The sequence below is a fragment of the Triticum urartu genome, chromosome 5 (genome assembly GCF_003073215.2).
Source record: "Triticum urartu cultivar G1812 chromosome 5, Tu2.1, whole genome shotgun sequence".
Taxonomy (NCBI): Eukaryota; Viridiplantae; Streptophyta; class Magnoliopsida; order Poales; family Poaceae; genus Triticum; species Triticum urartu.
Genome location: NC_053026.1, coordinates 132,277,510 through 132,293,679, shown reverse-complemented (window position 1 = coordinate 132,293,679; position 16,170 = coordinate 132,277,510).

Genomic DNA, 16,170 nt, shown 5'->3' with positions numbered 1-16,170 from the left:
TGGGTGGTACTCCACGTTCTCGATGGAACGGCACACGGGACTCGTCGGCAGTAGAGAGCACGCTCTGTGCTTTTCAGGCCATGGTGACGGTGCCGCGGCGTGCATAGGCAAGCGAACAGCCACGCGGAGGCCACGGGTGGCTTGGGCGGTGTTGGACGGCGCCGAAAGGTGGTGCTAATCCCTGCTGGCCACCACGGGTGGCTCTGCCACCACAGAAGCTGCCGGCGTCAGCGAGACACGTCACCACCGATGATGGTGTCCGAACAAACGAGTGTGCGGCGCTCTGGATAAGGAGGGGGAACAGGGAGCAAGGCGCCCCTGCAGTTACTGGTGAGATCGATGTCGTGCTCTGAAGAAAATGACACTAACGGCGAAACAGAAACACTGAACGTCTGAAGTTTCTGAATTTGAACAGCATCAGTGCATGCCAGGTGCTCGACGAAATGATTTTGGCATGTGGGAAATTTTTCTGGAGCTGATCTTTGGTGAGGTGGCCTCTTGGTGTATCTGGAAGCTGCATGAATTATCTCAGAATTTTTGGAAAAGGAAAAATATAAATTTCACCAAAAATGGCATTTCTGGTCCAAACTTGCAAAGGGCAAATTTTGAAATATTTGAACTGAGGACAAGTGGATCTTGATGGATCTAGGTTGAGGGTACTAAGGACTAGTCAGAGGATTTGGTTTGGGATCAAAACTCAAAAGAAATTTGGTACTTCCTTTGTAAACCACCTAGGTCCATAAACAATGGCAGAAATAGTTTTTGAGGAAAAATAAATTGAATAAAATCAAAAATGGCTTGAGACTTTCTGGAGGTGGGAGTCTTGACTTGATTCAAGGCAGGGATGGGTTTTGGAAGGAAATGTCAAAAAGTGACATGGCAAAAGAGGAAATTTTGAATGGGAAAAGAATAAAACCATAATCCATAGGGTTTCTTCTTAATAGAAGAAATTTCAGAAAATAAATTTGAGTAGAGTCAAGACAACATGAAAAGTTCTCAAGACCAAAAATCAAGGTTGAGAAGAGTACCAAAATATTTGTCATAAAAGTTTTGAGAGGGAGAGTGTCGGTGTCAAAACCGGCGGATCTTGGGTAGGGGGTCCCGAACTGTGCGTCAAGGCCGGATGGTAACAGGAGACAAGGGACATGATATTTTTACCCAGGTTCGGGCCCTCTCGATGGAGGTAATACCCTACTCCTGCTTGATTAATATTGATGATATGGGTAGTACAAGAGTAGATCTACCACGAGATCAAGGAGGCTAAACCCTAGAAGCTAGCCTATGGTATGATTGTTGTATATGGAGTTGATCGCCTACGGACTACAACCCTCCGGTTTATATAGACTTCGGATAGGGTTAGGGTTACATAGAGTCGGTTACAATGGTAGGAGATCTTGAATATCCGCATCGCCAAGCTTGCCTTTCACGCCAAGGAAAGTCCCATCCGGACACGGGACGAAGTCTTCAATCTTGTATCTTCATAGTCCAGGAGTCCGGCTGAAGGTATAGTCCAGCTACCCGAACACTCCCTAATCCAGGACTCCCTCAGTAGCCCCTGAACCAGGCTTCAATGATGACGAGTCCGGCACGCAAATTGTCTTCGGCATTGCAAGGCGGGTTCCTCCTCCAAATCCTTCATAGAAGATTGTAAACACCAAGAGTAGTGTCCGGCTCTGCAAAATAAGCTTCCACATATTGCCATAGAGAGAATAATATTAACACAAATCAAATCTGCTGACGTATTCCGCAGTGCGTCATCACACTACAGCCAAGTCCTTTACTCGGATCGTTTTCACTTTTCCACCTTAGCATGTTTTGCGAGGCGGTTTCCTTGGCACGTCTTGTCAAAGCAGAGATCGTGTGCCCCCCTTTTACGGGATTCCCATCAATACGGACGTGGGTAACCCAGTCGTGCCCATTAGCATGTTTTCTCGATTAAAGGCGAGTCCCAAACGGTTACGGGGAGGGCTCCTGGTATTCAACCTCTTATAAAGAGACCAGGGCCTTACTCCTTTTCTCCAATCCCAAAACAAGTTCGCCCGTCGCCTCGAGTTCCAACACCCTAGGCTCCAGATTCCGAGCGCCTCAGACCTTCGACAATGTCCGGTTCCGACCTTCAAGGCCGATGGATGCCCTCCTCCGTCAAGGAGGAGACGTGCTAAAGTTGAGAGAGGCTAAGTTCTTGATCACCTAAATTCCGCACAGGTTGCCTGCTCAAAGGCAGGCTATCCCCAGTCCCCAGCCCGGTGAGAGCGTAGTGTTCGTGTCTCACTTCCTTCGGGGGTTAGGCTTCCCGATGGATCCCTTTGTGAGGGGACTGCTGTTTTATTACGGGCTGGAATTCCACGACTTAGCTCCGGAGTCCATCCTCCATATTTCCTCGTTTATCATTGTATGCGAAGCGTTCCTCCGTGTTACCCCTCACTTCGGATTATGGCCCAAGACTTTCAAAGTGGAGCCGAAGATGATCAAGGGACGGCACGCAGAGTGCGGAGGCGCTGTTATAAGCAAAAATGCTGATGCTCCATGGCCCGAGGGCTCTTTTCAAGAGGAGCTGGGCTTGTGGCAACGAGAGTGGTTTTATATCACCGCTTCCCGGAGCGCCAAGTGGGTGGCGCTTCCTGCCTTTCGCTCGGGTCCCCCACCACGGCTAGCGTCATGGGTTAACAGAGGGTTAGATTGGGGTTTGCCCAAAGACGTGCCCTTGTTACAGTGCCGAATTAAGGATCTCTTGGAAGGAGACCTCAGCTTGGTCAAGGTGACACAGGTCATGCTGATTCGCTGAATATTGCCCGGCAAACATCGCCCCCTTCGCCTATGGGAGTTTAATCCAGAGGGACCGCGAGCTCTCCAGAACTTTATGGGTGCAACGCCCGCGGAGATGTATAGACTGTTCTTCGGATCACAAGAGATGTGTCTGGATTTAACCGAGGACGCAGGCCTAAGCTGCAATCGCCCGGATACTCAAGTAAGCAACCTTGTGCCCAGACCTTCTATCCGTATAATTGTCATAAACTTGCCCCTAAAAGAGTCATCCTTTTAAACAGGAGTGGATAGCGAAGGCAAAGCTGATCAGGTATCCGGCTCCCCTTCCTGAAACCAGGCCGGATCGCGTGCTGGTCAGGATGCTGGAGATAATGCCTTTGGAGGGGGAGGACAAGGAAGCTATGGCCTCCTCGAAGGAGGCTGCTCCGAAGGGAGGAAACGACAATTCCTCTCCTAAGGGGAAGAAGAGAGCCACCTCTGATGACCCAGAAACCATGGCCTTGAAGCGAGGGAGAAAATCCTCGTCAGAGGGTCCGACGCCGGGGAGTTCCTCGGCCGGACTACGCCCTCAAGGGGATCAGCCCTGCAGCGAGCCGTAAGTGGAGAAAGATTTTCCTTTTGGGGGATGAGGGAAATCCTTGATTTATATCTGAGAAGATTAACCAAACCTTTACCTTGTAGCTCGGACCTCAGCCCTTCTCAGCAGAGCTTGTCTTCGGGGGATCTCCTTCCGGAGATGATGGAGAGCGGGACGCCTCCCCCTGCCGTGCCGCCTAGCGAGGCAGGCGAACTTGAGGTGTCGTCGCGGAGGGTTTCTCCGAATCCGGCAGGGGCGGAAGGTAGCTATGCGGCCCCCCGAGGTTCTCCGTGTCCGGCCTTCGAAAGAGGTCATGGGACGAGCCCGGCACCGTCTGGTGCTCGGCCGGAGGAGCTAAAGATTCTGCTGGGGCGAGCTTCTATCTCAGAGGAGCACCGCGCATTGATGGGCACGGTGATTGAAAGGATTTCATCCGCAGAGAGCAGATTGTATGAGGCTGTCAAAAGTTTACTGACGGGTTTCGAGGTACATTAGATAATGTACACTTTTGTCAGTTGCGCATGAATATCATGCGCCCTGTGTAGATATTAGCCCCTGAGACTATGCGCGTCGTCAATAAATGACGGCACGCGGAGGATCATAATCCTAGGTCTAAGATGTCGCCTTTGAATATAGGCAGCAGGGTGTCCGGAATCAAGCCGAACTGACGATTCTGCCGAACTAAAGCGGCAACTGAACGTGGCAGATGCTGACATCACGCTTGTCAATAAGCGGCTTGATGAGGCTCAAGGTATGTAATTCCTTGGGCGGCATCAGGTAAGAACAGTTTTATGCCTGTGTCTTACGATGTGTGTGCTTGACGCAGATGGTGCGGCCGCCGTGGAGAGTCTTAGGGCAGAACTTGCCCGAGCTGAAGAACAAGCCAGCGAAAGTGATGCGGCCACCAGGAAAGCCCTTGAAGAGCTGAGAGCCGAACAGGCTACTCATTGCCGAAGCAAGGAAGAGATGGCCGAGATGGCCGAAAAGTTAAAAAGCGCGACAGACCGTTGCAGACTTCTTGAAAAAGAAGACCAGGCGAAACAGACGGACTTAGAGAAGGCCGTTGCCAATGCCAATGACGCGCGCTCTGCGATGAGAGCTGCGAAGGAGGAGCTGCGTCAGGCCGAACAGATTGCGGCTGGAAAGCCCTTTATGCTGTGAAGGAAATTTTGTGATCCGAAGTTTGCTCCGTTGGACCGGATGTGGAGTGTGGAGGATACCTATCTGGACTTGGCAGTGAGTGCTGCTGATGTGACCGAACACTTTCGAGATCCGAAAGATCGCAAAGTGGAAAAGCTTTTCTGGTCACAGTTTCACAATCCAGAGCGTCCACTGGCAGTGGATGATCGTTTGGCTCAATGGGCCAAACTAAATAGGTTGTCTGGACTCGCCATGAAGTACGTCATGGGTCACCTGTGGCCGGGGAGATCGGAGCCGAAGAGTTATTTCAGCTTAGTGCAGCAATTCCTTGGCGCGTATAAATGCTATGAAGAGGTCAGCATGCATAGAGGGTGCTAGGATGGCTCTTGCCCATGTTAAGACATACTGGGCAGAGATGGAGACCACCGTTGTTGCATCCCGAGATTCGGACAAAAGCCGAATACCCTCCGAGCACTATTTTCAGGAAGTTCTTGAAGGCGCTCGTGTAATAGAGACGCAGTGCCCGAAAGATGCTATGTTATGATAGCATATGTAATTATAAAGTAATATTTTGATAAACTATAGTGGCCTTTTTTATACTTGTGCCTCCAAGTATTGGGAACACCTCCTGTGTGGCCGTTTTAAGATATATATATATATATATACAAAATCTGAAAGATGGCAGTCGTTGGCTTCAGCCCCCACACACATAGTGCGGGGGTGCTCGCAGAAGACGCATTTTCACACTTAACCCAACGTCTTGGTCCTACAAAGGAGGTGATAGCGCAGCGGGCCAGGCAACCGGACTATAATGCTTTAACACTTTCACTTAGCCATAGGAGTTTGACAGTGACACTATTTAGGTAGCCCCTTTGTGGCAACAGCGCTCGTCTGAGTTCGGGGCGCGTATGTGCCTGACCGGGAAGCGGCCCTTCGTTAAAGCGGAGGAATCCGATAGATTTCGATAGGTCATCGAGTGGCTGACCAGTCTCACGCTACATCATGACAGTCAGTTTTCGGCTTTCTCTACTGCGGTGCTCGCCCGGCCGAACCGGGGCACTATCGCAGTAGTTCTCCTGGTGCTACCTTAGCCGATGGAGCGGAACATAAGGTAGCCGAACTCAGGAGCCGGGCAACCCAACATTTGACCAAGGACATGATTCGGAGCTGATGCATATAATGCCAAAACTCGCGACGCCGAACACTCCCTAAGGTGTTCGGTCTTTATGAGTGCAGGCGAAACAACACTCTTTATTAAAAAAGAAAGCCCCTAGTGTCCAGGTACGTGCAAAAATTCTGATGTGGCCACATGCCAAGACGCCAGCCTCCTCCTTGGTTATATCAGAAAAAACCAGGGGATGTCTAGCAACAAGAGACAGTAAAAAAGGTTTACGCAGAGTCTTAATCTAAAAAGAATCCTTTAGGACGGGTCCCTACTGCACGTCTGCGCCTGTGTCTCCGTTGTGCCGTATCCTGGACGGGCGCCGCACGACGTTCATCTGTAAAAGAGAGGAACTGAGTTGAAAACGGGTCGTGCCGAAAAAGTTTAAAATAAACAAAGTATATAAAGTGAAATATATAAGATTGAGCTTTATTGTCTCTTATGCGTGGAGCCCCTAGTGCGGGGGTATATGGCTTCTAGGCCTGCATCAATGATGATTTTGCACCGAACTCGTCTATCCGCGTTCGTGGTCTTGAATGACCTATTTCGAAGTTTTATGGCCGGTGAGGCCATTTTGCTGTGGGGCTGTCAAAGCGGCCGCACAGTCCTCCGCTTGGGGAGGCGCACTTTAGTGCTTCCCCTTCAAAGAGATGATGCCTCGTGGACCGGGCATCTTAAGCGTAAGAGATGCATAATGCGGTATTGCGTTAAAGCGAGCGAAAGCTTCGCGTCCCAGTAGTGCTTGATAGCGACTTGAGAACGGGACGATATGGAAGGTCAGCTTTTCGTGGCGGAAGTTATCGGCAGAGCCGAATATGACTTCGAGCCGGAGAAAACCCATACAATGGGTGTCCGGACCAGGTATTACCCCTTGAAAGGAGGTTTTACTGCGGCGGATTCTTGCTGGGTTTATCCCCATGTGCTGGATTGTATCCTGATATATTAGGTTTAGTCCACTGCCGCCGTCCATAAGGACATTTGAAAACTAGAGCCCGCCAATTATTGGATCGAGTATCAAGGCAGTCCAGCCTACATTCTTGATATTTCTAGAATAATCTAGCTGATCGAAGATGATCGGTTTTGACAACCAGTGGCAGGACCCTTTGGGGATGGGCCGTGTGGTGCGTACCTTTACGGGCGCTGCATGTTTTGTTATGTGAAGTGAGTTCACTGTTTTTACTTCTTGTGGGAAGTTCTTTTGTTTCCTGGTGCTCTGCTTTTGGGGTTCGTCCTCGTCTTCGCTTGGTGTGTCGAGCCCCTTGTGTTCAGCATTGAGTCTGCCGGATTGTTTGAAAACCCAACAGTCTCTGTGGGTATGGTTAGTAGGCTTCCCGGGAGTACTGTGTATCTAACATATCCTGTCCAGGATTTTATTTAGGTTGGATGGATCGTCCCTGTTATCCTGTGGGGGCGATTTTGCCTGATTTTGTCGTGAGCCTTTGAATCCGGCGTTGACTGCCGTGATCTTCGGACTTTTGTCCTTAGTCTGGCGACGGTCCTTGTTGCGTCACGGTTTTCCGTTTCCATCCCTAGTTTCGGATGTACTTGGATCACTGGGGCTGCACCTTGCCAACCAGCTGTCCTCCCCTGCACAAAAGCGGGTCATGAGGCTTGTTAGTGCGGCCATTGTTCTTGGCTTTTCTTGGCCGAGGTGTCTGGCGAGCCATTCGTCTCGGACGTTATGCCTGAAAGCTGCTAAGGCTTCGGCGTCCGGACAGTCGACTATCTGATTCTTTTTAGTGAGGAATATATTCCAGAACTGCCAAGCTGATTCTCCGGGTTGTTGAGTTATGTGACTAAGATCGTCTGCATCCGGAGGGCGGACATAGGTCCCTTGAAAGTTTGCTCGAAAAGCATCCTAGAGCTCTTCCCAGCTTCCAATTGTGTTTTCAGGAAGGCTTTTAAGCTAATGCCGGGCTGGCCCTTTAAGCTTAAGGGGTAAATATTTTATGGCGTGGAGATCATCTCCTCTAGCCATGTGTATGTGGAGGATATAATCCTCGATCCAAACTCCAGGGTCTGTTGTTCCATCATATGCCTCTATGTTTACGGGTTTGAATCCCTCTGGAAATTCATAGTCCAGGACCTCATTGGTGAAACATAGGGGGTGTGCGGCGCACCTGTATTTGGGTGTGCCGGATTCTGATGATGGCTTCATAGCGTTGCTTACGAGAGCTTGCTTTCTTGGCCCATAAATGGACCTGACTGGGCCATGATGCGAATCCTTAAGTGGGTCGCATGCCGATTTAGGTGCGGCGCCGCTTGCCGCTTTATGGGGTCGTCTATCCAACCGTGTGGCTTTCTCATTTTTTGAATGCGAGGGCTCTTGGGCCTCTTCATCGAATTCAGGAAGTAGCTTTCTTTTCGAATAGCTTTTAGTGCGGCGACTGTCGCCGTATTTATCTGCGGTATTGATTACTTTGCTCCATCTAATCCGGAGTGCATCTTCCGCTGTTTTTAGCTTCTGCTTCTACTTTTTTAGGCTGCGTGCAGTTGCAACGAGCCTCTCGTGGAGATTCTTCTGCTCCATAGGTTTATCCGGCATGAGGTCGTCCGGAATGTCGTTTTCGCCGGAGGCGGGATGTTCGGTTTCTCTATCCGTGTTGCCCTGTTCGGACGGTTGCTCTAAGGCCTGCTCGTCGTCTACCGGCTCGTCCTGCTCTATGGCTGGGTTTTTGTCGAGGCGGGGCTTGGGTCGGCGTTTACGCCGACGCTTTGATTGTTTTTCGGGGGGTCGATCTCCCGTCCCATCCCCTTTTTCCTCGTTGTTGCTTCCTTTAGGGGTATCCACCATGTACACATCGTGAGATGAGGTGGCTGTCCAATGCCCTATGGGCGTTTGTTCATTGATATCTCCTGCATCGTCATCCATGCTGTCGATGTCTCCGGAGTCGAAGTTGAGCACGTCGTTTAAATTGTCGACAGTGGCTACCAAGTGGGTGGTGGGTGGGCTTTGAATTTCTTCATTGTCCGTATCCCATCCTCGCTGACCGTAGTTCGGCCAGGGCTCTCCTGATAAGGAGAGAGCCTTGAGAGAGTTCAGGATATCGCCACAAGGCGAGTGCTGAAAGATGTCTGCGGCGGTGAACTCCATTATCGGCGCCCAATCGGATTCGATCGGCAGGGGCGCGGGGGGTTCGGAGTTCGGAAAGGAGTCCGGATCCTCGGAGTCACGGATCATGCAGAGTGAGGGGCTAGCGTTCGGCTCGATCGCCTTTGAGATCGAAGCCCCCGAGGTAACGTCCAACCACTCATCCTCGATTGGCGCAATAGGCTCCGAGTTAGGGGTCGGAACCGATGCGTGTGCGGCCTCCAGGACATTGTCCGGAGGCAGAGCTAGATCATGCCCCTCGAGATAGTGCGGCGCGCTTGGCCGTGGCTCGAACCCGTCGAAGATCAAGTCTCCGCGGATGTCAGCCGTGTAGTTTAAGCTTCCAAACCTGACTTGATGGCCAGGGGCGTAGCTTTTGATCTGCTCCAGGTGGCCGAGCGAATTGGCCCGCAGAGCGAAGCCACCGAAGACGAAGATCTGTCCGGGGAGAAAAGTCTCGCCCTGGACCGCATCGTTGTTGATGATGAAAGGAGCCATCGGGCCTAAAGGCGACGACACAAAGGAACTCTCAATGAAAGCACCAATGTCGGTGTCAAAACTGGCAGATCTCGGGTAGAGGGTCCCGAACTGTGCGTCAAGGCCGGATGGTAAAAGGAGACAAGGGACACGATGTTTTTACCCAGGTTCGGGCCCTCTCGATGGAGGTAATACCCTACTCCTGCTTGATTAATATTGATGATATGGGTAGTACAAGAGTAGATCTACCACGAGATCAAGGAGGCTAAACGCTAGAAGCTAGCCTATGGTATGATTGTTGTATATGGAGTTGATCGCCTACGGACTACAACCCTCCGGTTTATATAGACACCAGATAGGGTTAGGGTTACATAGAGTCGGTTACAATGGTTGGAGATCTTGAATATCCGCATCGGCAAGCTTGCCTTTCACGCCAAGGAAAGTCCCATCCGGACACGGGACGAAGTCTTCAATCTTGTATCTTCATAGTCCAGGAGTCCGGCTGAAGGTATAGTCTGGCTACCCGAACACCCCCTAATCCAGGACTCCCTCAGAGAGGGTTTAAGAAAAAATTTAAATAGCTTCCAAAAATTTTAAATAGGCTCCTCCAAATCAAATAAAGATTTTGATAAAAACCAAATCAAAATTTTTGGAGTGTCACATGAGCCGCCAACCACCACCGGCCAAACCGCCGCCCCCCGCTGCCCGCGGCCGGCCCGTGCCTCCACGCCACCCCGGCCGCCCCAAAACCACTACCCACCGCGGGTTCGTCGCCGCCCCGGCCATCCCTCTAGACCCCCCCCCCCCCCCCCCCGCCCCCCGCACCGAGCTTTTTCTTCGGCGATTCCCACACCACCGCCCAATCACCGCCGGCGACTGCCAACCAGAGGTCTCACGACTTTGAATCCCCACCGTCCACTAATTTATTACCATTTCTGTCTTTCATATATGCGCTGACGTGTGGGCCCTATGGTAATGTGCGCTGCTGGATGTGGACCATTTGACTGGTGAGACAGTGACCGTATGATCACCCTAAAATGTATTTTGTTAACACAGTACATACTCGAACTACCATTCTTTCTTTCATATACACGCTGACAGGTGGACCCCACGGTTACGCGTCCAGATGGTGCAACACTAGTTGCACCACGTGGAACGTTTGGCTGGTCAATTGATTGTGTCATCAACAAAATACAGAGTTGTATGTGTGAGCCACTGACCGTATAATCACGTGTCGGCGTTCTGGGAACGGGGGTCCTCAGACTTGCCTGCTTGCGGCCCGCAGCATGGCTCCACCAGCGGCCCCGTACGACCCATCTTCACAAGAAAATATTCAAGACCCACGTGAGGGCCAAGCCTCGCGAGGCGGACGACGCAAGACCTCCTCAGGGGCGGCCTCACCAGGCTGGCTTGCGAGGGGCGGAGAGATCAAGGTGAGGGGCACCTCACGAGGCTTCTTTGACGCAAGCCATGATGACTGGAGCCAGGCAGGCGCGAGCGCGCGCAGTGTCCTTGTTTCCTATTTGGTGCTAAAGGGGCAAGCGCAGACAAGGAGTCCCGAGGCATCAGGCAAAGGTTTCCATATCGGTGCAACAGTACCAAGACCTGCAGGACGGCAGGATGGAGCTCACCGTGGAGCCCAAGATGGCATCACCACGAGAGCCTTTGGCAGGCGAAGACTACTTTTGTCAGGAAAGCTTGTACTAGTTGTCTCCCTTCGAATTTGGCCATTGTGAGATCCCTTCCCGCTCAATATTTGGGAAGAGGACCATGGCCTCTATAAATAGGACTAGTCAGCACCATAGGGAGGCAGTTGATTCGGACCTAGATTGAATCCATAGCACCCCAACCACTCAAGTTCACCAAGCACAAGGACACCTCTCCTCCCAAGGCTATTCTTCCCTTGTAACTGTTCATCCTCAGCCCAAGAGGCAATCCACCACACCACACTGGAGTAGGGTATTACACCACAACGGTTCGTCGAGCTAGGACGTGAGATCATAGAGTGTGCGAGCCAGAGAGGGGAGAGATATTTGTGCGCACCCCAGTGTTCGAACGTCAAGGGTTTTGCCGGAATCCGAAATCCAACATTTGGCACGTCAGGTAGGAGTGCGCCGAAGCTTTCCTCTTCATTGATCCGCACTTCACCACTCCGCCAAGTTCATGGCCGACGCTCGCCGGGGCCGCGCTTAGCGCCGGGCCGCTCTCGCCACCCGTGTCGCTCAGACAGCCCCTTTCGGCGAACCTCCCCGTCATTCTTCGTCACCCGCCACTAACGCCGCCACCGGCCCGGCGGCAAACGAGCAGCAAGCCTCTTCACTACACCCCTCTGTGCGGCGAGACGGTCGCACCGCCACCCTGTCGCTGACTCCGGCTGTGTCATCGTCTCACGCTTGCCGCGCACCCACAGACACGCAGGCCGCGCTGCTCATGGCACGCGAGCTCCTGCGCTACTGCCCGGTCGATGACCTCTACGAGGATTGGTTGGACCGCATCACCGAGCTCGTCAGCGCCGCGGGGGGCTCTCCTGCACCATCCCTCCCGTTGCCTCGCCCGCCCCCGGCTGTGGGCGATGTGGCTCACGGAGCGCCTCCGCCCCCTCAGCACCAAGATGGCGCCCTCGCACCGAGGTGCGCGGCTCATGGAGCGCCTCAGCCTCCCCCGGGTCAAGACGGCATCCTCGCTCCAAGATGTGCGGCCCAGCGGCGTGATCCGCCGCGCCGCGTGCCCGCGCACGAAGAAAGAAGTTGCCAGGAGGTTCCTCGTGTGCAATAAGATGCTCCACCGCTTCCAGCACCACCACGTCAGGATCGCTTGCTGCGGCTGGGCCATGTGCCACTTTCCGTGGTAGCACTGGGACGCCAAGGTCAAGCTCTGCCTCCACGACGGGACCCGATGGCCACGGCGGGCTGCCATGCCTTCACTCCTGAGTTGCGTAGCGTCGTCTGGCTGGGCAAGTTCAAGCTGGATCTGCCTCCTCGCTACGACGGCACCCCGACCCTGCGGACTTTCTACAGCTCTACGAGCTGAGCATCGAAGCGGCTAACGGTGATGAAACGGTCATGGCGAACTGGTTTCCCATGGCTCTGAAGGGCGGCGCCCACTCATGGCTCCTGAACCTGCCCCCATGCTCGACTTCCTCCTAGGATGAGATGCGCAGCCACTTCATCACCAACTTCTAGGGCACTCGCGACCCCCCTGGTCACAGGTGACCTATGCCGCATCAAGCAACAAATGGGAGAAACCCTGCAGAACTACATCCAGCGCTTCAACAAGGTGACGGACGAGGCCATCATCTCAGCGTTTTCTGATGGCGTCCGCGACGTCAAGATGAAGGAGGAGCTCGCCATCCATGAGGATCTATGCACGACCTTGGAGTTGTTCAACATAGAAACCAAGTGTGCTAGGGCTGAGGAGGGGCATCTCTCCCTCCTCGAGCTCCCTGCTACGGATCCAGAGGAGAAGAAGGCCAAGGTCAAGGACGTGAAGCGCAAAGGAGTGGCCATACTTGCAGCAGAACCAGACACCAAGCACAGCCGAGATCTTCCCGAGTTGTCCAAGGGCGGCCGTATGTTCTGCGCCTTCCACAACGTGCGCAGGCACATCACCAACGATTGTCAAGAACTCAGGGCCATTCGAGATGGACGCTTCGGTCGACGCCTCGAGCGCAATGACCGGGGCTACAGCCGAGGAGGTGTACGAGGTGGAGGACGTTGGCACGACCATGGGCCCCGCTAAGAGTGGCGTGACCAGCCTCGCGAAGATTGTTGGCAGGACCAGCCTCGTGAGGGTGCCTGGTGGGACGAGCCTCGTGAGGATCGTCCTCAGGGCAACCCTGGTCTCCCTCCGCTGCTGCCGCCAAGAAGGAACGACGACCATCAACAGGACGAAGGGGCTGGGGGCTTCCAGGAGCCGCGCGCCATCGCCTGCATCTTGGGTGGCGCTCAGGCCCCAGCCTCCCAGCACATCTTCAAGCAGTTCTCCCGCGAAGTGAATGCAACCCTCCCCAAGCTCGAGGCTACGCGCCCGCTCAGGTGGTCCAAGCACGCCATTACCTTTAGCTCGGCAGACCAGCTCAAGTGCGTGGCAACCGCTGGAGTCCTCCCGATGCTCTGTTCACCTGTCATCAGCAATGTCCAAGTCACCAAGACCCTCATCGACGGCGGCCCAGGACTCAGTGTCCTGTCCGTCGAGACGTTCGACAACCTTCAAGTACCATACGATCAGCTCCAGCCCACCAAGCCTTTCTCAGGTATGGCAGATGGCTCCACCACCCCGATAGGGAAAGTTTGCCTCCCTGTCACCTTCGGTCAGCATGACAACTACCACGCCGAGTTCATTTACTTCGATGTCGCCCACATCCGCCTGCCATACAATGCCATCCTCGGGTACCCAACACTGGCCAAATTCATGGCGGTCACCCACCATGGCTACAACGTCCTCAAGATGTCGGGAAGCCACGGAATCATCACAGTCCCTTGCGAAGAAAGAGACGCGGTGTGCTCCCTTGAGCGCGCCTTCCAAGCTGCATCAATCGAAGACCCTGATAGTGCAGGTGCGCAGTACCCTCCTTAGGACAACCCCAAGAAGAAGAAGCAGCTACTCCGCACTGGGCCTCAGGGGAGCGGCACCTCCAGCGGCGCCACTTCAAGATCTGCGCCAACGCCTGGGGCGCCTCCCTCCCTCGCATAGGTAGTCGCGCCCGGCGCCCTCCTCGGGTAGGGCATGGGGGCTCTCTTCTGGGGGCCTCAGACCTGGCCAACATCACAAGGGAGGCGCTCGAGCACCACGTGAAGGCATGCTTCGCAGCACGTTTCCCTCAGGAGGACACCGGGCAAGGATCGCCCGACGCTCAGGAGTTCATCACCAAGGCATCTCAGGAGCTTCAGGAAGCAAGAGCAATACGCGGCGACCACCGCCCACCTGGCGTTGCTCCCCACCTAGGCGAGGGTGGTGAGCTGCATGTCTGCATCGACATCCCAGGGCTCAACATGGCCGCATCTCAGGAGCGCTTCTCGCCTTTGTGTGCTGGCCGGTGTGAGGGCCTGCCTCACAGCTACGTTTGTATGCTTTTCGGCCTGGTGAGTGTGGCTGCCACCTTCCAGCGTAATCTGCGGAGCATCCTGGCAGGTCAGGAGGCCAGGCACCACGCGGTGCTGGTGGAGATGGAGACGGTCCTCCGGAGGCCACCTGAGCCTCTCGAGCCTCCTGAGGCTCAGGGTATCGGTGGCTCGTAAGAAGCGACTTCTTCGCTACGTGTCTTCAGCTACCCCAACACTCGTTTAGCAACCAAACCAGGTTACATTTTTCCAAGTTTATTCAGCTGGGAGCGCCCCCTAGGCTACCTCATCCCCAGGTCGCGTGGGTCCGTCCCTGCGGCACGTATTCGCTTGCGTCTTTAGTTCACTCTGTTGGGAGCGCCCCTCGGGCTGCATTAACCCCAGGCCGCTCGGGTCCAACCCAGTGGCATGTATCGTTCTCTCATTTACCTAAGCCGGTTGCTTTTCATGTGTAATCTATCTATGGATATCACTTGCCTGATTGTCACCCATGATGGGAGCCGCGCGCCGATTGCCTTTCTTCAGGATCCTTCGCATAAGAAGGCTAGGCACGGCGTCTGTGCTCGGGACCGTCTGTGCTGAGCTCTGTCTGGCGGGCCGGCCCCGTTCACGTCACCTCCTGGGGTCGTTGGTGCTTGGCCTTGTCATGCGATAGCCTCAGGAAATCCATTCGGCGCAGGTTGTCTAACCATATCGCAGGAACGCCACATCCATCAAGAACCAAGACCAGGCGCAACCCGCCTGGAGGTAGGGCCTCGTAAGTCCCGCGCTGGCTCACGAGTGCCCAGATACACCTCATCTAGCCCTGCCGTGGAAGCCACATGTCAGGGCGAGGCTGTACACGCCCGGGGGGCTCTCCACAATAGATAATCCCCTCCCACGTGCGAGCGATGGACCAGCAATCATCATGGTGATTTGCGCCCCTCCTCGCGCTAACCTGCAGGAACTTCCCGAGGACTGCAGCGGGTGGTACTGCAGACTCTCTCTCTTCTCCCATGCAATCCACTTGCGCGTTAAAAGGGGGGCTCCTGAGCATAGCAACTCAGGAGCTCTTACTGGCTCTCTAGCGCTCACCCCCTGGCCTTGACCACTACATCACAACCTAGCATACCAGCGGCGGCTGAGCTCGCTCAAGGGCCAGGACCTAAGGATGTAGAGCACCAGGAAGAGCATGGAGAAGAGGAGGAGGCCCGCATGGGCCTAACCTAGCTACCCAGCAGCGGCCGACTCCCAAGTCTGGTGCGACACGAGAAACTGTCTCCGGAACGCCAATATAAGTCTTGTACCTGGACCGACCCAGCACTACGGCATAAGATTCTCGCCTTTTCGCTGCCCTGTTGCGGCAACGTCGCCTCCCTCTCCCATCCTCAGGTTGTTGCTTGCACGCTAAAGGGGGCCTGTTGAGCATCCCGCCTCGGGAGCTCTTACTGGACCTCGTGCCGCTCACCTCCTGGCCTTGACCACGGCATTGTGACCTGGCATACCAGCGACGGCTGCAGCCTTCCTGGGGACTGGGACCTATCAGCGTAGATCACCAAGCTGCCGCGGGATTGGAAAGGGGAGATCGAGCCTCAGCAGGACATGCGCTTGCAAATTTTCACAATAAGGATAATATCGACAAAAGACATTACAGACGCTTTACACACCCCTGTGGGGTCCATTTCGATTCCTCGCAGGGAACAAAAGGAAGGGAATTCCTAGGAGCTCTATCTACACGCGTCGGACGTCAGAAATGCCATCATTAATAGTGGGCCACGGGAGGCCGGCGCCAACCACATCCAGATCAGCGAGGGCGGCGGCCGGACGTTGCGGCCTTGCTACGAGTACAGCGAGAGCTCGGGGGCACGTAGCTGTCATCGCTTGTCTCTGGAGACTCGACGAGCTCGGGAGAGTCGCT